A 21,238-nucleotide genomic window follows, 5' to 3' on the forward strand; every position below is an offset into this window, starting at 1 on the left:
ATCATAATTAAGTGTAAATTATAATAATTAGCTAAGAAGTAGTTAAAATTTGAATTACATGAGTAATGGTGATAGAAGAAATCTTTGAAATTTGAGAATCATACCAAAAATTCTGAGCCAGTAATTTCTTTTATCCTTTCAACCCTTTCAAGAAACAGCAGTTCCCATGCTATATATAATATATCCTCAAACAGATACTCAGATGAAAGATACTTAATTCATTGTATTAAGATGGGCAAATTTCTGCTAGTAAAACTTGAGAAATATAACACCTACACAACACACAAAAGAAAAAACATCCTCTATGTTAATACATTTTTAAATCTCAATAAAAGAGTGATCTCGTATCACTAAAGTAGCTTCTACTGAACCAAAGTGGTTTCTTCAATTGCCACGTAGGTCCCTGACACCCTAGACTCATGGGTGAGCCCATCTATTAGAGGTGAGCCCATCTCTTACAAGATGGTGTATGAATGGGGCTGTGCTTCCCAGAATTATTTGAACCAACCAATACCCCTCCCATTTGTGCTTACTCATTTTCTAGCAATTGCTGACTATGGAAAGTTGAGTATCATGATGGGAGGGTAAAGGGTGGGAAGGACAAGAGTGCTTGAGCTACCTCAAAATCCACATTCATGGGTTACAGACTCTGGTTCTGAGACCAGAGACAGATAGTGAGGGTGGTACAAAGCATTTGCTTATCTATCTTCAGGGTGTGTGTGTTTGATGAAATGAAGTCTTTGTTTCTGCTTTGTTTTCAAAACTAATTTATTGTAATTTGCCTTGCAATTTGTAAAAATTCCTTCAAGATTCTGGCACTAATCTGCCTGCTGATTTGGATTTTCTGCTATTGTATATTTCTCTAAGTTTCCTTCTTGGGTCTTTTAAAACAAAGTTTGAGAGTCATAAACTGCTGTTCACTGCCATTTTGAACTGGAAGCTGAGGCCACTGGATTCTTCCACTGAGCTTATTCACCACTACTCATCAAAGCCAGTCATTTCTTGGGGCTCAGTGCTGACATCAGAGGCTGGTTGGGTCTGACAGAGTATGATTTCCCTCCAGCTTACCAGTTTCTCTTGATGATCTTGTCCAGAGCCCAACATTATATATTCCTTCTTATATCCGACTCCGTCATGTTTCCTGAGCTCAACTTATTGAATCATTGTTTTTATTCCTTTCCTAGCTATGTGTTACTAATTCTCCAAAGGGTATGGCTAATAACACAGTTAGAGCTGGAAATGTGTCCTCAAGCAAGAATGTCACAAGGGATCCTTTTGTGTCAATTGCAAAATAAATATATCTCCGGCCTGTGAAAGGAAAAAAAAAAATGTCAAGAGTTTTCCTTTATTTCCTAGAGAGACCAGAACCCCTGGGGGAAATGAGTCCGGTTCAAGCAGACATTTTTCATTAGGTAAAAATAATTAGCCAAAGTGCATCTTGTTTCTAAAAGCAAGGTTTGGCAGAGATGCCAAGTTTCTTAATAACACTCTGGATATAATCCAGAAGAAAGGAGGAAGCCTCTTTATCTTGGGGGCCTTTATTTCCCCAGCCTTTAGGGTGTGATCAGGCTGGTAAATATGTAAATGTAAGTATATGTCACTTCTCAGATTAGTTTTGAGCAAGAACAAAGTGCAGAGCAGTGCAAGTAAGGAAATTAGCAAAGAATTTGCAGCTTCCTCAAGTCTAAGGCATTTGGATTTCTGGTTAAAGGCTGCCTGGCTTGCCACCAATGGAAGGGGGAAGCTGCCTTGCTCCCTCTGCCTCCTTGCAGCCTTTCTTTGCTCTGCAGCAGGCAAGACAACTCAGCAGATAATTAGTAGCAGCCAGCAGGCCTCACGGGTGGTCCTCCAGACCCTGTGAGCATTTGGCAGCACCAATCAAGGCAGCGCTCCCGCTAAGGACAGGAGGCATCTGCCCTTGATCGCCCCAGTCTATTGTGGCCCTGCTGGCCCGTCCTGCCACTCCTGCCCCAGGAAGCTGCTGCTCATAGACAGCACACACTTGTGATTATGCACTGCCCCCTTCCTGGCCCTCACCACTATTTAGTTTTATCTTTTCCTGATTTCTAGAGAAAACTCTCTTTGCTGTACACAATCTGTTCTCAGATGCCTTTGTACTGAAGCAGCATGGAAAAGCTTTGCAAACTGAAAAGCTGCTCCGCTGTAGGGATCAATGAACATTTCCTTACAACGTGCAGTGCTTTCTATTGTCCTGAGTTCTGTCTCAGTCTCCTTCTCTTCCCAGATCTTTCTGTTTCTAAGGTGCCAGGTCCAACAGGGCAAGTAATTACTCTTGCTTCTTGTTTAAAAGATGGGATCCCAGTATGTAGAGAGGAAATGCCATGTGGTATTGGGTAAAGCACACAAATTTTAGAAGCATCAAATTTGGACTTCAGACCTTGCCCTGCCACCCACCGACTGTGAGCTTGGTAAAATTACTGAACCTCAGTTCTCTATTTGTAAACCAGGACACAAATCCTTACAATGCAGAGCCACTGTGTTAGAGATAACACATGCAAAGTGTCTAGTAACACCTGGCACTTAGTAGGTGCTTAATAAATAATTGCTATTATTATTATCACTAGCTGACTTGTATTAGGTTCCTTTTTTTGGTGAAAATTAATTGAGGTGTGAAAGTGCTTTTAGGGGCAGCCTGGGTGGCTCAGCGGTTTAGCGCCGCCTTCAGCCCAGGGCCTGATCCTGGAGACCTGGGATCAAGTCTCACGTTGGGCTCCCTGCATGGAGCCTGCTTCTCCCTCTGCCTGTGTCTCTGCCTCTCTCTCTCTCTCTCTGTCTCTCATGAATAAATAAATAAAATCTTTTTTTAAAAGTGCTTTTAATAAATTGCTAGATAAATTCTAAAATATTTTCCTACTTTTCACATATAGAAAAGTAGCTTTTACACAGCTTTTACTCTCTCATGGCATTCTGTGTATAACTTTTCTAAATATAGTGGCAGATTTATCTAAATAATACATGTTACAGGAGGGTTGCACATTTTGGGAGTCATTTTCATTGTTCTATTACTAGTTATAGAATTCAAGTTTATTTACATGGTATTTTTGGTTGCAAGTGAAGGAAACTAAACATATATTATATAGAAAATTACATGTATAATAGGTATATAACTATGGATATTCAAATACATAGAGTATATATATATAAAGAAAGATACAGAAGTAGCTCACAAAACCTTTAGAAAAGCTATGAAAACTAAGAACTGGAGCCTAGGGATCTAAAACTAGGTATTCAGCACTTGCTGGTATTGTCATTGTCCAGTTTTTATCTCTTCTCCATGTGTTGGGCACCACCGTCAGCAAACTACCATCAGCAGGTAAAGCTTATTTCTCTCCTTGTTTGCTTAGGTCATGTGACCACACTAGAACAAATCATTTCACAGGGCAATGGGGGCTCATGATTGGCCAGGCCTGGGGCAAGAGTGGCTGGACAGGATAAGCACAGCCACACTAGATAGGGGTGATCAAGGACAAATGTCTCTCTGGTCACTTTGTTAGCCAGCAGAGCAGAAGCTCTTAGTACAAAAGGAGGAAGGAAAATTTACTGGGCTGATAAATATAACTACCATAGTTTATTACATTCCACCTTGTGGTTGCTGAGGGATTACATTATCCTCTATTCCAGTACTTACAATCAGTGTAGCATTCCTAGTGTAACTGTTCCATGTGAAATCATGTATGTATTCACCACCACCTCCTGAAAGGAAGATCACCCCAAATCATATCCAATCTAGCTTCAAGACCAGGACCCCTGGGTAATGGATATAATCTTGTTATGGCTTCTTTTAACCTGTCAATTTATAGCTAATTGATAAATTTAAGCATCCCCAACATGCTGAATAATCAGTAGTAGAAGAAAAGCAGGAAAACCACAACAGGAGCACCCATCTATAAAGGGGGAAGCTGAAAATGCATAAGATACCCCATCCTCATCCATAGCATGTCCTCTGCTTCTGTGACTGGTTGGCCAGTGTGGCTTCCTGGGTCTCCTCCTTGTGAGATTTCATATATCTGTTTCAGCTGCAGGACCATGGCTAAGAAGCGTGTAGGGATAAGTTCTCTTCAAGTTGCTGCTTTGGCAGTCCCCTTCCTGGTGATTTTGGAGCCTGGGAATTGTTTTAGGAGTTCAGTATCATAGGCTTTTTTCTAAACTAGATTTTCTTTGTTAGCTTAACTGCCCTAAAACCCTATTTAGCTGCCAGTCTTTTCAATTCCTGGAGAAATTTCTAGCCAGTAACCAAAGCAATATATTTAAAAATCATCTTTAACTCTAGGCTAACTTCATTCTCTTACAGTTTCCATCTCTTTGCAACAGGCCTAGCGGCTCTGCCCACTTGACCAAACTTCAGCCTCCACACTGCCATGGCACAGCCTAAAGGCAATAGGTCAGGCAGGGAGGCAGAGCCCTCTCTTCACCATCCCAATGTGTCACTGAGGAGTAGTTAATGGTGGGAAAATGATCACTTCTAATAGGTGTTACATGCACAGCAGGACATGTTTAGGGAGTTGGGGTTAAGTTCCCTTTTTTCTGTAGAGCAGAGAGATTCTAGTCTTATATCAGGTATCAGGAAGAAAAGGCACAAAGGAGCCCTATGTGGTGGGAAAAGGGCCAGGGAGCAGACTCTCCCCATTTGTGAGGACAATCCTTCACTCGGTTTCCATCATCACCCTGCTTCTACTCACACTGAGAATTCAACTCACCCTCATAGGTCCTGGATTACTGGTCACAGGAGAAAGATCAGCTGCATTTGGCTCTCTTTCTGCTTCTATTACATAGGTCAACTTGGACAAGAGCCTTTTCTTGAAGGATCTTCTTGATCCTTCAAGAGTAATAATTTAGTCAGTCGCTGTAGGACCAAAACTGAAAGAACTACAGCCTTTTGCCTCTTTCCAATCCCTTCGCTACCCTTCTCCCTTCCCCAGGGCATCCTAGAGGACACTACAACCAACAACTAAAGGGGCAGCAGGATTTCAGAGCTCAGGTCCACACCTGGCATCCGCCATGATTGGAGGGCCCTTGGGATTTACCCAGTTGTAAACCATATTTTGAGTATCACCCTTGCTGAGAACTACAAGAGGTAGCCAATATCCTTGAATAATCTGACATTTTCTGCTAAGTCCCCTGAAGTTCCATGTAAGGTATATGATCTCAATCCTAATAAACAGTTACTGTTTAACCATTTTTTTGTGTGTAATGCATTAAATGGGTCTGAGCCAGGACAGAATGAACTACAGTGCATGCTTCCTTCCAAGCATGAGTAAACCAAGTTTTATGTTTAAGATAATATTTTAAGTTCTGTTATTTGAACACCTCACTTCAGGTTTGAAATTTTGTATTAATTAGTATTTTAAAATTTAAGTTACATAAGACAACTCTGTCCAACTTAGGCATAAAACAGTATTTATTGGAAATAAAATGACCAAGTTTTTAATAACATACAGAAAATCTGTATGCAGAAGAATGTTCACTTTCAAAATACTCACTGTGAAAAAATTCATATTTATTCCAACCATCTCAGACTTTATTTTTGGACTAACTTCAAATTGCCTTTAGAACCTACAGCTCATTCTTTTGAATATCTGAATTAAATCAAATTTTTGCCCTTTGAAAGTAGATTTGATTTTCTTAGAAAATCATTTGAGATCACATCTAGTGAATGAGGTAACTTATCAAGGTAAGTAATACTGGTTTGGGTAATGATTTTTTTTTTTTTTTAGTTTTTTTTTTTTTTTTGTGACAGAGATTGAAAAGTAAGGGTAAATTATTCTCTCCTTAATATTACCTAAGGTTCCTCCTCTCTTTACCTAGTGAATTTCTAGGCAGTAATTAGCTAATAATTGGCTGACAATCACCAACCACTAGCCCAAAAGAGAGAATGTGTGCCAAGGGAAAAGTAAATTTCAGAGTCAAAGTAAAATTCAGGCTCAAGGAGGTGCAGCAAACTGACCCAAGAGAGTTAGAGAAGGGAACCATCAAGGGAAATGACTGAGAACCATAATTCTGCCCAACAGACCAATTTAATCAGAAGATAGGGGAGCTGTAGAGAAAACCATCAACTCCTGGCAGTGTGTTCTTTCGAGAGAGCATGGTTATGGCAGAAAGGGCTTGGAGTAAAGTACACCTGAGTTCAAATCTGGACTTCTCCATATGACCTTAATCAAGTTACATAATTTTCCTGGAACCCAGTTGCGTAAGCCACAAGGTAGGGATTTTCACACCTACCAGTGGGTTGTTGTGAGACCTACATGCGAATCCTTATTTTAAAAACCTGGTGCAATCCTTAATAAATCATAAAGAAATAATAATACTATTGTCTCACCCTTAGTGCCAGAAATGAATGAGTGTTAATTTATTCTTAAATCTATCCCTGAGAAAAGACGAATGGAGGAAATGCTAATGCTACATACCAACGTAATAGCATAAGGAATCTCCAGATACGAAACCATTCCCAGAGTTAGAACGTAAAGACTGCTAACTCTGGGAAACGAACTAGGGGTGGTAGAAGGGGAGGAGGGCGGGGGGTGGGAGTGAATGGGTGACGGGCACTGGGTGTTATTCTGTATGATAGTAAATTGAACACCAATAAAAAAATAAATTAAAAAAAAATAAATTGAACACCAATAAAAAATAAATTAAAAAAAAAAAGAAACCATTCAAAAATAGATTCGGGAAGTTTAATATTCTATGCGATCCAAGGTCAATAAAAATGTATCAAAAAGTATGACAAGTGTGAGGAGATAAGAAATTGCTTCCTGGGTAAACATCTCAGCCTCCTTCCTCTGCTTTTACTGTCCCTGGCTCCCCACAACTGCATCTGATTTCCCTGCTGGCTGCTGCCTTCTTTCTGTCTGCCAGCTTCTGGGGTAGACAGGTCTACTCACAGGAGCCCAGCAGGGGCCTCTAGGCTCCCTCAGAGTGTTAAATCAGTGCTGATGTTAAGAGATGAAGCACAGTGTTCTGACCCCTGAGAGCTTTTGGTTTGTCAATGAATGCTCAGAGAAGTGTCTTTTCTTTTTTAATTCTATTTCCTATAGCAACTAATTTGCAAATGTATACCCTTTCTGAGTCTTCAAATATTTTGCTTCACTTGAATTTTTCCTTAGGGCCTTTGTTTGTAAATTTTATTACATTATTATTTTTTAGTCAACTAATACTTTAGAGAGGAGCTATCCAGGCCTGAGATCTATCCACAGAATTTTAAGAGGTTATCACTTTGGGAGTACCTGGCTACTGGGTGCTGCTAGCTCCCCTCTTCCAACTTGGACTTAGAGGCATATCTGACTGCTCCCGCCCCAAGTTCTTGGGCTTGGCCAGACATCTCCTGAAGGACTTGCTGAACTGAAATAAGCTTTTTCATCTGCTCTCTGAAGACAGAAAGGAGTCACCTCTAATCTGCAGCTCTCATGTTTATGTTTGTGGTACCCCAGTCTTCACAGTTCCCAGGCTTTTTCTAGGGTGACCACATATCCCAGAACACAGTGTGGCCTGGCCAGTTCTCACTCACATCTGTGCCTTTTCTCAAAGTTGAGTCTGAATGGAAAGAGACACACTGCTCTGTGGTTGATACAGGGAGCAGCAGACCCAACCACTCAAAAGGAAGTTCCCATCACATGGTAGGTGTTGGGTTCCGTGGGTATCTGCCCATAGGGGCTAATGTTGGGGATGAGGTAGGGCAAGGTAGGTGCAGTCCAATATTGTGTTTCTCAATTTAATACCCACTGATAAGGCAGTCATTGGAAATTCCCCATTCATTGGAAATTCCCCAGACTGTTTTTCTTATCTTTATATTCAGTTGTCTTTGCTAGATATTTCCCTTGTTATATATCTCCTAGGGTATTAAAATATCATGGTGAGACAAGATGAAGAAAGCAGCATTGATCTACTACTATGCAATAAAGCAAGACTCGCATTTAAATTTTGTTTTCTTTGGTCTGGAGTGTCTCTATCATCATCTGCTAAATGTTTACATAAAGTTTATATAAATGTTTTTATAAAGTTCAGCCAATTGGTTATCCATTTTATCTTTTAGACCTCTCTGTTCAAAAACCTTTGAACTCATCAAATTTGTTGTTTAACTAAAGGTGCATGGTATATTATACATATATTATCAATGTATAAATTATATATGTTATTCTATATTATATCATAATATGATATTATATGACATTATAATTATATATGTATACATGTGATGCATGTCCATTAGGCCCACCTTTGCCTATTAGAATTATTGTTCATTTGAAACCAGATGTGCACTTGTAGATGATATCAAGAATTTTTTTCCCATGGGCATTCTGCTGCCTTCCCTTGTTAACCTGCAAACCTCTGCCTGGGCATAAGACTTTACATCATGATAATTACAAACAGTCTCTGGCTCACCATAGAGCTTCTATTGCTAACATGACCCAGGCTTTAGATGTTCGAATATTTCTTAGAAATACATTTTGTTTATATACTAAGACATGGTTGAAGACAACAGCCATCCATTATACAGAGGATGTTTTGCTATGGATAATTACAGAGCATAGGCAGATTGAAATGTTGATCAGCCAGGAGAATTTTATGATTGACTTATTATGATGCATTTTGGATAGATGGTTTTTGAAAACTTGCATCCATGACCTCATGATAAAATGGTTTCAGGCCTGTTATTATAAATTTGCTCAGTTCTGCTATCATCCTTGCTTGCCTGAAACCCACATAGTCCTTGCGTATGAGATAGTTTTCTCCTGGAATAGCTCTCTTAGATTTTATTATGTACTAGGTTATTCATCCGCTAAGCAAAAATGAGTCAAGCATCCCAGGATCTGTTAAGCACCTTCACGTTGGTCCATTCAAATCCACAGGCTTTCAGACATTAACCCATCCCCATACAGTCTTCGTGAAATAGCTCATCAAATGCCTGGCAACGGGATGAAGCCATCTGGTGAAGGGTGAATTGTAATTATAACCCATCCAAATCTGCCTTCTCATCAACAACAACAGTATCATCTCCCTTACCCGTATAATCAGTCATGAAACCCTAGAGAAGAAAGATGAAAAATAAGCAGATCTGACCACTAGGGGAGTTTTGGTGTCTTGTTTTTTATTTTGTTTTTTCTTAGCTGGTGGAACCCAATCATACTCTCACACTCACCCCCGAGGTAAAAACACATTTACCTTATGGAAATTCCATCAGTCATTGAAGACCATTATCTCTTAGCATTCGCTTTCCCAGCTGCTGGGCACATGGGATATTCTGGGTTATCATTACACCTCTTCCTCAGCAGGAAGCCCCTGAAAACTGACAACGAGGTGGTTCAACAGGAATTCAATAGAACAAGGTCTCTCGAGGGTATTTAGTGGGCCTCTAGGCATCCTCAGACCCCCAGAAAAGTGCTAGAGCTACAAAGTCATGCTGAGGAGTGAGTGACATGTCAAGGCCAATTTTGGTAGAGTTCTAATCAGATGGCTTATGTTGCATTTCCTATAAAAACACTGCTCCAGTCATGTGGCTAAGCAGTGGGCAGATGAACCAGTGATCTTGGTTGTGTGGTGAGACCTCCTGGTGCCTGAGTCTCACTCCTGAGACTGTTTCCCCATTTGGTTTTACTGTGCAGCCAATATTGACTGCTCCGAGTGTTGTTAATAGGCCAGCCAGGGAAACATCATATGAGAGTTCATCAGATATGCAGAATCTCAGCCCTACTCCAGACCACTGACTCAGAACTTGCATTTTTAAAAAAGATTTATACATTTATTTGAGAGAGAGAGAGAGAGAGAGAGAACAGGGGGAGGGGCATAGAGAGAGCAAGAATCTCAAGTAGGTTCCCCACCAAGCGCAGAGTCAGACATGGGGCTCAATCTCACAATCCCAAGATCATGACCTGAGCCAAAACCAAGAGTTGGCTGGTCAACTGTCTGAGCTACCCAGGCACCCCAGAACTTGCATTTTCATAAGATCTCCAGAGACTTTGCATGCACATTGCTGTTTGAGAATCACATAGGTATAGCACTGCTTCCCAAAACAGGCTACTCTTCAGAATCACTGGGAAAGCCCAGACTAACAACATCAGCATCTCCAGAGGTGGAGCCTAGAAATCTTGGTTTATAATAAGCTTTCTAGGTGCTTTGTATTCTGTCAACCTGGCACAAGCCTGTGAATAGAAGCATAGTCCAGTGGCTTCCAAATTCCTTTGATGGATGATAAGCATCACCTGGAGGAATAAACTCATTACAAAAAAAATTCAAACCCACTTCCCAGAGATTCTGTTTCAATTGGAGCTTGGGGTAGTACGTGAGAATCTGTATCCATTCCCCATGCATAGACAAACACAGTAATTCTTGCAAGATTTGGAAAACATTAAGAGTGATTTCTAGCAATGGCTCTTAAATGTTAATGTGCAGCAGAATTATCTGGAGAGCCTGCTGAAAATATTGTTTCCTAGAACCCGTAAGAATAAATAATGACTACCCAAATGAGAATAGGCAAAGTCTATTTATTCAGAACTTGCTGTTACAAGGGAGTTGGCCACCATCACTGGATTTTGCAGGAACACAAAGGCAGGTATAGGGAGTGAAAAAGGTTCTGTGGAAAAGGGAAGGATTCTGGTGTGCTGTGATCAGAGGTTGTTGGCATGGGAAAGCGGGAGGAACTAACTGGAAGTGGGGCATCATATGTGATTGGTTAGGAGAACACATTTAGATTTCTCTGGTTTGTGCTAAATTAGGAGCAGGGACAAAAATTAGGGAAGCTGGCAGTTAATTGATCAGATCATGGCTGTTTGGGGCTGATTGTTGTGGAGGCTGTGGTTTGGCTTCATGGACTGGTTGCTGCAGAGGCTGTGGTCAGAATTCTATTTTTATATATGTCCTCTGGCCATGGTCAGTTTGTTGGTTTGAGTCTCTAAGCACCCACACCAGAATTACTAAATAGAACAATGGCAAGGCTTGGACATTGATATATATTTAGATTTTATTTATTTATTCATGAGAAACAGAGAGAGAAAGAGAGGCAGAGACACAGGCAGAGGGAGAAGCAGGCTCCATGCAGGGAGCCCAATGCGGGACTCGATCCTGGGTCTTCAGGATCATGCCCTGGGCTGAAGGCGGTGCTAAGCCACTGAGCCAGCCACCCAGGCTGCCCTGGACACTGATATTTTAATGAGCTCTACAGATTCCCAAATTTGTGAACCATCCATCTGGAGACATCCTCCACCCATCTGGAGACATTCAAAGATGTTAAGTAGCTTTTACCCTAACTCTGACCCACACACACTATTTGAAGCAAGAACTTCATAGTTGAAAGGGGCTCATTGGCAGCTTCTCACCATTTATACACCTAACTATAGCTCCATTATGGGTGGTTGGCATGATGTCTGAATTCTTAGGCTGTTAGGCGTTTTATCTGGGGATGGGACAGGGGAGAAAAATTAGAAAGAAGACATCAGGATGCCTTTCAATAGTTCCCATCTAAAGAACAGATATAGAGTTCTCCACCACATAATTATATCAGAATCTCCTAGACAGCTTCCATAATCAGACAAAGCTTCCAGAGGGGCATGTATCCCAGAATTGTCCATGTGGAAGGAAGCATACTTTGAAAAAGCCCCTTGATGATTCTGATACTCCTCTACACCCCTTTGTTGAGAATCACTGGTGCAAAGAATGTAATAATTTGGGGACTGCAAACTTCAGTGCCTACATGGGCCATGAAAGTAACATAAATTAGTGGGATGGCTGGATGTTGTAAGTTGTCTTCTTTTGACAAAGACCCAACTTGTTTGCTTCTTAAACATATGGATTTTTTTCACTTGTATAAATAAACATGGTCTGTCATTTATCTTGGGGGAAGAAAGTTTTCAGCCTGCCTTTCATTTTTTACTTTCAAGATACAGTATTTTCACTATTACTAAGAAACAGCTTGAGTGTGATGATGCTAAATGGCAAATGAAACTCACTGTCAAGAAAGGAGCTCTAAATGATAGACAGACTGGGGGTGGACAGCTGCTACTCAGAACTGAGAGTGTTTATATGAAATCACCTGTTTATAGGAAATCACCTGATCTTTAAATGTTGGCTCAATGTTTTTTTTAACTGTGAAGATCAAAGAAATAAGCCCCGATGGGCTAGACAGAGTTTGCAACCTTGGCATTATAGCATTACTTGTAAACACAATGTTAGCACAGGATCCAGTTCTTGCCAGGAGCATCAGTATGTTCCCCAAACAAATACACGCTAAGAACAGGACCACATCAACCCCACTCAACCCCCATTTCCATTCATAGTTGATTATTTTCATAGTAGATTTCAACTTTGCTCAGTATGTCACCAGAAAACAAAGATGTCAACCAGATCCACTCATAGCCTCCTTTTCAATGATGAGCATAATCTCTCTTTCCTTTCCCTTTTGTCCTTTTTAATTCACAAATCCCAGTGGTTAGGTAATCTTTGTAGCAGAAAGTATGGGATTGGAAAGTGACTAGTCTCTTTTAAGCACTAACTGAGGTAGCTAAACTGTTTGTATTTTAATTTTAATTTAAAATGGATACAGAATCAGCAGTTTCTAATTCTTTATTAAATTAAAGAAAAAAAAGATTTTACATTTCCAAAAGTTTTCAGTTCTATTTGGAATCACTGGACTCATATTTGGGTCAGGATTGGGGTTTTGTTGATTTGGGGAATCAGAAAGGAGGAGTGGAAAGTTCTTAAATATTTTAACAAAATCTTTCTACAAGGGATGTTTTTAGAAATTACTGAAGATTTCTAGTATTTTCAGAGTCAGAGTCAAGCAAAAGTGGGCTGTAAGACTTGGAAGGCTTACTGAGATTAATATTTTTTGGTGGAGCACTTGATTAAAATTGATATTTTGGTTAAAATGGTTGATTCACTTAAGCAATACTTTGACAGGTAATATCTTTTCTAAAAATCACTGAGGCAAATCTGAATAATGGTATTAATTAATTAAGATTCCCAAGTAGTGAAATATAAATTGGAATTTCTCTCCATCAGCCTTCATGAAAAGTCTTGGAAAAGCATTCTTAAACAGCATCTCTTCATTTTTTTTTTTCTTTTCTATTTCTGTAACACAGGTATTTATGCTGCATGGAACCCAAGGCTGGACCACGAACTGAGACCAATAAAGCCAGAAGTCAGGTGAGCTACCATCCTGAAACTAAGTGGTACGTAACAAAAGGCTGATTACCTGCAAAGGTGGTAAATTGTATTAGCTAAATTCTCAACTGGTTTAATATGCTTCACCCAGGAGTTGCCTGGTTTGAAAAATGACATGTAGGAAATTTTTTATTCTAAAAATAAATATGGAGTATAAAATCTTTGTAAGTAGTAAATTAGTTTCTCATCTTCATTTTTTAAAAAATGAATAAATACCTGTTCATTGGAAATAATTTGGTTTGTTTCCTCAAAGTTTAATTGGACATGGTTTTACATGACCCCTGGAGCCAATAATAGGCAAACTTTTAATACTCATGCCTGTTCATTACTAAGTACTAAAAAATGATGAGCCAATGAAGAAGAGGAGATGGCAATTTTTAGAATTAAGTGCTTATGACCATTGATTTAATTAAAGGCTTAAACTTTAATAGGTCTAAAAATGAAAAGACTATGTGTAAGAACGTTTAGAAACTGTGAGGGGGAAATGCTTATGAAACCGTAGGGCAGAGATCAAATAGATTAGAATAAAAATGGTAGGGAAGAGATCAAATAGATTAGCTAGTCTAAGCTAGCTCAGTCTAAGAATGAAGCCCCTAAAGAACAATTGAAACTGAGAAGAATCACCAAACATGGTAGGTCTAATCAAAAAGAGAACCAGATATGATTAGTCAACAAGCTATAATCAACACAGAAGAGCAAACAAAAAAGATTGCTGGAAGAGCAAGTGCTGATGTGAAATTTGAGAATGTTCTGTTAACGTGAAGTTCACACTTCAAAATCTGAAACAGATATGTTTTTCTTATTCAAAAGAAATCAGTTTTCTATTTGCCTAGCTTTTCCAATAATCAAGTCACAAAGAGACTTTTGAAGAAATTTGCTGAAACCTTTTAATTAGCTGTCCACTCTGTAGGGCTTTTTCAGGTATTCTCATTGGCTTCCTTAGGAGTTATAACTGAGAGGGATCCCTGGGTGGCTTGGCAGGTTTAGCACCTGCCTTTGGCCCAGGGTGTGATCCTGGAGTCCTGGGATCGAGTCCCACATTGGGCTCCCTGCATGGAGCCTCCTTCTCCCTTTGCCTGGGTTTCTGCGTCTCTCATGAATAAAAAAATAAATAAAATCTTTAAAAAAAAAAAAAAGGAGTTGTAACAGAAAAACAGGATGTTCCTTGAGTATATAGTGAAATTATATATTTATATAATAATATATATTATAATTTATATATAATAATAAATATATAATTTCACTGTATACTATAAATAATATATATTAAGAGTAATTTGTTGAAGTATTATCAGTAGCTAATAAGTTCAGTCATAATGGATTATGTTTCATCTGGGAGAGCTAATGCAAGCATATCTGTTTGAAGGGGTATCAAATTATTAACCCACCTGGGGCACCCTATGCATTGTCTAACTGTGATCTGGGCTAATATGAGATAATAGAATATATTTATTTATTTATATATTGGTTTCTGCCCTTAGTTCCTGGCACAAAGTTCTGAAAACCCTTGTAACTTCCTAAGTGATAAGAGCACTAGAAGCATCTTTTTTGCTAATGAAGTGACTGTGGGTGGGCTCCCAGATGGAACTGGTCACCAGAAAACCAAGCCATGATTAGAAGCTTGGAATTTTCAGCTCCAAGCTTATGCCCCATCTTCCTGACTAGAAAGAGGGGCTGGAAATAGTTAATAATAGATCAGGCCTACATGAGGAAGCTTTCATAATATCCCAATAGTATGGGGTTTTGAGAGCCTCCAGGTGGGAACACATCCTCATACAGGAGGGTGACACACCCCCAGCTCCCCAAGGATAGAGCTTGTGCACTTGAGACTCTCCCAGACCTCATCCTATGTATCTCTCCATTTAGCTGTTCATCTGGATCCTCTTTCAGATCCTTTAGTGAATTGGTAAATGTACATGTTTTCCTGAGTTCTGTGAGCAAATTTATTAGACCCAAGGAGAGGGGGTCATTGGAACCTCTGATTTGTAGTCAAATTGGACAGAAGTTGTGGGTAACACTGGGGGGAGGTGGTGGGCACCTATTATTTGTAACTGGCATCTGAAGTGGGTGCACTCCTGTGGGCCTGAGCCTATAACCTGTAGGATCTGATGCTGTCTCTGGATAGATGGTGTCGGTATTGAGTTAAACTGTACGTTGCCCAGATGCTGTTGGGGAAAACCTTCCCACATCTGGTGTCAGAAATGCTGGGCATGTGCTAGTGTGTGAATTCTACTCGGTTTAAAAAGCTTAGACCCCCCCCCCGAAAAAGAAAAAAAAAAAAAAAAAGCTTAGACCCTATTCTCTGTGTGCCTTCTCCTCACTCCCGTGTGATTTGGTTCCTCCCACCTCTAGCAGACACTTAGACTCATTAACCTAATGGCCTACTTCCTGCTTCCTGAAGCATACTGTGGCAGGTAGATGGGAGGAACAAGAGGTGAAGAAAAAAAAATCTTTGAACACAAGTTTCTTTTGTGTCTCTGAGGAGCTCTATGACCCAAGAGACTGGAACATTTGTGAGACTAGGGTAAAGGGTTATTACTGATTTATTATTTACACTGATGTTTTCTTTATTTAATTAAGCTGTTTCCCCTTTTATTAAGTTGTATCAGTTGCCTGTAAGGATGGGATGGGAGCAGAGACTTACTGCAAAAGTCCATCAGAGATAGTTTCCCATGTCTCTGGGCTTGGGCAGGAGTTAAGTACAAACCCCTAAAATGTTAAGGCCCCGGGATATCTCTGACCAAAGGTCACAGACTTTTTGTCTGCCATCTTCAAACCCAGTCATAGGTTGCCTCATGCATTTTTGTTGTACTGCAAGCAAGTTTCTTTTTATTTTTATTTTTTTTATTTATGATAGTCACAGAGAGAGAGAGAGAGAGAGAGAGAGAGAGAGGCAGAGACACAGGCAGAGGGAGAAGCAGGCTCCAGGCACCGGGAGCCCGACGTGGAATTCGATCCCGGGTCTCCAGGATCGTGCCCTGGGCCAAAGGCAGGCGCTAAACCGCTGCGCCACCCAGGGATCCCCGTGCAAGCATGTTTCTAAGCATGTCTGTGTGCCCTTTTGAATTTTTGAGACCTCATTTTTAAAAAGTGCTGATCCATTGTTAGAGCCTTCTTTTAAAATTTTGGTTTTTCTTTCATATAGGAAATAACACTCAAGATAAAGCTGTTGTCTTCATTTTCCTGTAGCTTCCAGCTGTTTGGTATTTGTGCTACTTTATATGGAGGTTTGCAACCATTTTCAGTAGACTAATTTTTCAACCTCAAGAAGAGTCACTAATAGTAATAAAACTTTATGCTTAAATAGACTTTCCTCAGGAATTTGAAAATGGATTCCAAACTTGTGCTTTGATTCTTTGCTGTCAGATGGAACCAATTATTCCCTCTAGCCATGGAGAGAAGCAAATTTTCCTCTACTCCCCAAATACTTCTCTTTTAAGTTAGATTTGAAATTGCCAATTCTCCCAGCTGCTCTAACTTCTAGGCTGCTTTTCCACTGACACAGGAAAATACAAGTAGGAATCATATAAAAGGCAACCTAACTCCTTGTGTCCAATTTGTTCAGTACAAAGGATTAGCCCAAGACAAAATGGTTGTTCACTCTTGGATTTGGAGTCCTTTCCAATCACTACCTTCTGCTCTTGCCCTAGAAATCTACTACTTGATGATGTTCTTAGGCCATTCCTGTTTGGACTAAGGCTCCTGTCCAGACCTGCTTCCCCAGCCAGATACCCATTTTTTGCGTCCAGATCACCTTCTATCCTTTGTGGGAAGAAATGTATTCCTAAAAGAAAGTTATCTGATATGGTGATTATTTATAAAAAGTTGATGCCTGAAACCTCCCAACAGATTTCAATTTTAACAAAAATATGCTTACCTCAAAGGAGTTTAAGGCCAATTGAGGAAATACTCTTTTTAGTGAGGCAGGGGGACCCTTTAGGATACTTTCTAATAACCCTCATATAATCGTGAATGTATTCCACCTAAACCAATTCCTTGGTCAGTGCCCTATCATCCAGAGTGGATATAAAGCCTCCCTGTATATCCAAGGCTACCTTCAGAGGTTTCCTTCTCTAACCCTCTCCACCAACAACCTGGGACCACCTCTTCGGTCTGCAGGTGGTCCTGTCCCATGCTCACCAGCTCACACACTCACTCCCACTTCCTGAGCACCCACCTCTTGTTAGGACCATGTAAGACACTAGGAATGGAATATGATAATAGTTCTGTTCCCAAGGAGCTCACCATCTTGTGAATGAAGCAAATGTGCAGACAAACATTGCAATGTACTAAGTATTGTAGTAGAGCTTGGACAGGGCTTCATTCTGCCAGGAGAGGTCAGGGAATTCTTCCCTGAGGAACTTTTCACTGCCTGCTTCATCATGTTGGTTTACATGGGTATAATCTTCCCACATTCATTATAAACCATTCTTGTGTCCCTCATAGTTCCTAGTACAACACTTCATATGCACTAAGCGTCCAATAAGTGTTTTTCAATGTATTGAATAATCATAAATAAACATTTCTTTGCCCAACTTTTCATTAACCACTTCGTGAGGACCAGTGATGAAGAGCGTCATCCAGTGGGCAGTCTAGCTATTACTTTCAACCCAGCCTTTACTTGTTTAGTGCCTTGATATTGTCAACTCTCCAAATTGCCCCACATACCCTACCCACACTACCTATATACATTCGCAGACAATGTACATACATTTTTCTGACATGCTGGAATTTTGAACAATCTGAAAATGAGGCAATTGCATCTCAAGACTAAATACAACAAGCTCTTATCGGCTCATCTGTCCCCCTGGATTCCCCCAGGGGGTGGCTCTCCAGCATTTGTCATAAACAGAATGGAGGTCATTAAAGCCTGGCAAAACCCAACAACATATCTAATTATAGGATTGAAATCATAGAGCCAAGCAGTAACAACAGGGCATGCTGAGTTTAGTTACTTCTGAACACACTTTATTGCTTTGCTCTGGTACATCATTCCCCATACTTAAAAAGAAGTGAAGATTTGTAGCATCTCCAAAGGGGCAGTCAGTAGGACAACATCCTCAGGCAGAAATAAAGAGTTTTTAAATTTTTCTAAATGGACTTTTTTAATGCAGTTGAAATGGAAAGTGCAACCCTTCACAGCAGGCAAAACGAACCTTAAGGTCATCTGGAAAGTGTGTCTGATGACTTACATTTATCTCCTAAATATGTCCCCCCTAAGTTCTCACTAGCCATGAGAGAGTTGCCAATATTTCTTTAAATTGCAGGGGGAAACTAGGTAATTTGGTCAACAGAAAAGAAAATTAACAAAATCACAGTTGTGGTTTCTGTTTGTACATTGTTTCTGGAAAAAACTTACATAATATATATGTATACAGATGTGCATATGTATTACATATCTGTTTTTCTAAGCCTTTTTAAAGTAGTTCAGAAACGTATGTTTTGTTCTATGCCTTTTTTATTTTAAATATTTTTATTTATTTATTTTAGAGATAGAGCATGTGCATGAGTGGGTGGGGAGGAACAGAGGAAGAGAGAAACTCAAGCACACACCCCGCTGAGTGCAGGACCAATGTGGGGCTCTATCTCCGGATCCATGAGATCATGACCTGAGCCAAAATCACAAGTCCATTGCTTAACTGACTAAGCCACCCAGATGCCCATGTTATATGTCTTTTTAAAGTAGTATGAATATAATATACATATATTTATATATGTGTGTATACATCTGTATATCTTGAATCTATGTTTTGCATTATACTTTTAAAAAGTGGTCCAGAATATGAAAACCTTATAATAATGTGTATGTTGCTGTTATGCAATATAAAATAAGAAAGTTTAAACATATTTTCAAGACTTACTGATTGGCTTTTTTTATTAATAAAATAAGAACATGTCACTTAAAGTAATCATACTGATATAAAAATAAAAATGTATAATATTCTATATTTTGTATCATAATAATATTGGATGATCATCCCTATAGTGCACATAGATTATTGGTAAATTAAAATTTAAAAAAAAGTTTTTTAAATACATGAAACAAAAATAATTATTTTATTATTTTTTTAAGATTTTATTTATTTATTCATGAGAGACACAGAGAAAAACAGAGACATAGGCAAAAAGAGAAGCAGACTTCCTGTGGGGAGCTTTATTCAGAACTTGATTCCAGGGCCCCAGGATCACAACCTGAGCCAAAGGCAGACATTAAACTACTGAGCCACCCAGGTGCCCCAAAATAATTATTTTCAGAAAGATTTTTATTACCTTGTAAAGCAAATCATTTTATTAGTTGTCTTTTCAAAATGTTATTGGATAGTCTTGCCCTTTTATTCCTTCAGAAAAATCTAAGTATATATGTCCAATTCCTGAAATCTCCCTTTACAATTTTGAAAAATATTATAGGTATAAATTAATTTGGGGGACATTGCCAGCTTTATAAAATTGAATACTTTTTTAAAGATTTTATTTATTTATTCATGAGAGACACAGAGAGAGAGAGAGAGGCAGAGACACAGGCAGAGGGAGAGGGAGAAGCAGGCTCCATGCGGGGAGCCCGACATGGGACTCGATCCTGGGTCTCCATGATCAGGCCCTGGGCTGAAGGCAGCACTAAACCACTGAGCCACCAGGGCTGCCCAAATTAAATCTTTTTTATCTACTTTTCTGCTGTACTTTTAATTCAAAGACCTTTTGCATTTTTGTTTTTAATTTTATTCATATAGGGTCTAAACAATTCTGAGTATGTTGATCTCTCAGTATTGTGACTATTATATTTGAATTATTCTTTTATTTTAATAAACATTCTACTAGTATTATACTGCTAGCATCACTTAGGAGAAATATTAATCATAATGAATGAATCTTGCTACTCTTCACACTTCATTACTATATAAGATGACATGTGAGAAGCAGCTTGACCATAAGTTAGGGATTGCAGTTTGGAGAGTTTTCCCCAAGAGTTCTGATACAGAGTATTTATTTGAAACCACCATTTGACTGATTGTTTTTGTGTGTGTGTGTGTGTGTGTGTGTGCATTTTGCTCCTCTTTCCCTGTCACTTTATTACCCATTGTATTTTTTTACTCCTTGACATTCACATCTGCCTCCCATGCCTCTCTTTGGGTAGAAAATATTGCCCATATCTTCAAAGGCGTTCCTGGGAGAACTGAACAAAAGTTTATGTCTCTCAGCCTGTTTAAAATCAGATAACCCAGCCTCCCAAACACAGCTTCTCAGTTTGTATAAATCTATCCATCCATTTTCAAGAGATATAATCATAAGCATATTATATTTATATAGTTTATTTAATCTATATTCATAAGCCAGATTTGTGATTTTCTTTTTCACAGCCTATAGATTTTGTTCTCAGATAATACTTGTTTCTTAATATAAACTGTATACATTGCTATCATTCTCTGAACTCTGAAATAATTCCCATAGTGTGGCTGATGTTAAGTCTTTGGAAGTTTGAAAAGATGCTTTAGTCACCTAAATGTGCTTTGATACCTGTTCCAAGTCTTCTCTGTCCATTCATTCAATTTATTGAATGCCTACTCTTTGCCAGAAACTGTATTAGGTATATTTGGATTTCTACTTACTATTGATTAAATTTGCAGTAAGTATTTTGTCCTGGAGACTCATCCATTTCATTGAGCTATTCAAATTAGTTGAATGGCATAATGAACTTTTATCATTTTTAGATCTCCTTTAATTTCAACTTTATAATTGTGTCCTCTCTTTCCTTTTTGATTAAACTTGCCATATTTGTGTCCTCTATTGCTTATATTTAAAGAATTTGTTCTAAATATCTCAATTCTGCTTTTCCCACTTTTAAGTATATTAGCTTCTGATCTCATTATTTAAATTTTTCTATCTTTAGATTTTTCTTTTTAAAATTTATTAATCTATATTAGTTCTTATCTTAATAATAAAATTATTAGTGAATTTATCTTTAATAACTGCTCTGGATGCCTCCCCATACATTTTTATATATACTATTTTCATTTTTATATACACTGCTTTCTATTTTATATATACTTTATAAAAAGTCTGTAATTGTGAA

At 38.9% G+C, this 21,238-nt stretch overlaps 1 long non-coding RNA gene across 1 annotated transcript in view; it reads right to left on the minus strand.

The window, feature by feature from the left end:
* Positions 1–788: 788 nt before the first annotated feature.
* Positions 789–21,238, minus strand: part of LOC144324634 (uncharacterized) — a 39,322-nt gene continuing 18,872 nt past the window's right edge. Inside the window, exons 4-5 of the long non-coding RNA XR_013390065.1 lie at positions 3,650–3,714; positions 789–1,308 (exon numbers count right to left, since the gene is read on the minus strand). This is a non-coding gene — a long non-coding RNA (uncharacterized LOC144324634). The remainder of the gene's footprint in view (positions 1,309–3,649; positions 3,715–21,238) is intronic.

Source organism: Canis aureus, chromosome 12 (assembly GCF_053574225.1).
Source record: "Canis aureus isolate CA01 chromosome 12, VMU_Caureus_v.1.0, whole genome shotgun sequence".
Lineage (NCBI taxonomy): Eukaryota > Metazoa > Chordata > Mammalia > Carnivora > Canidae > Canis > Canis aureus.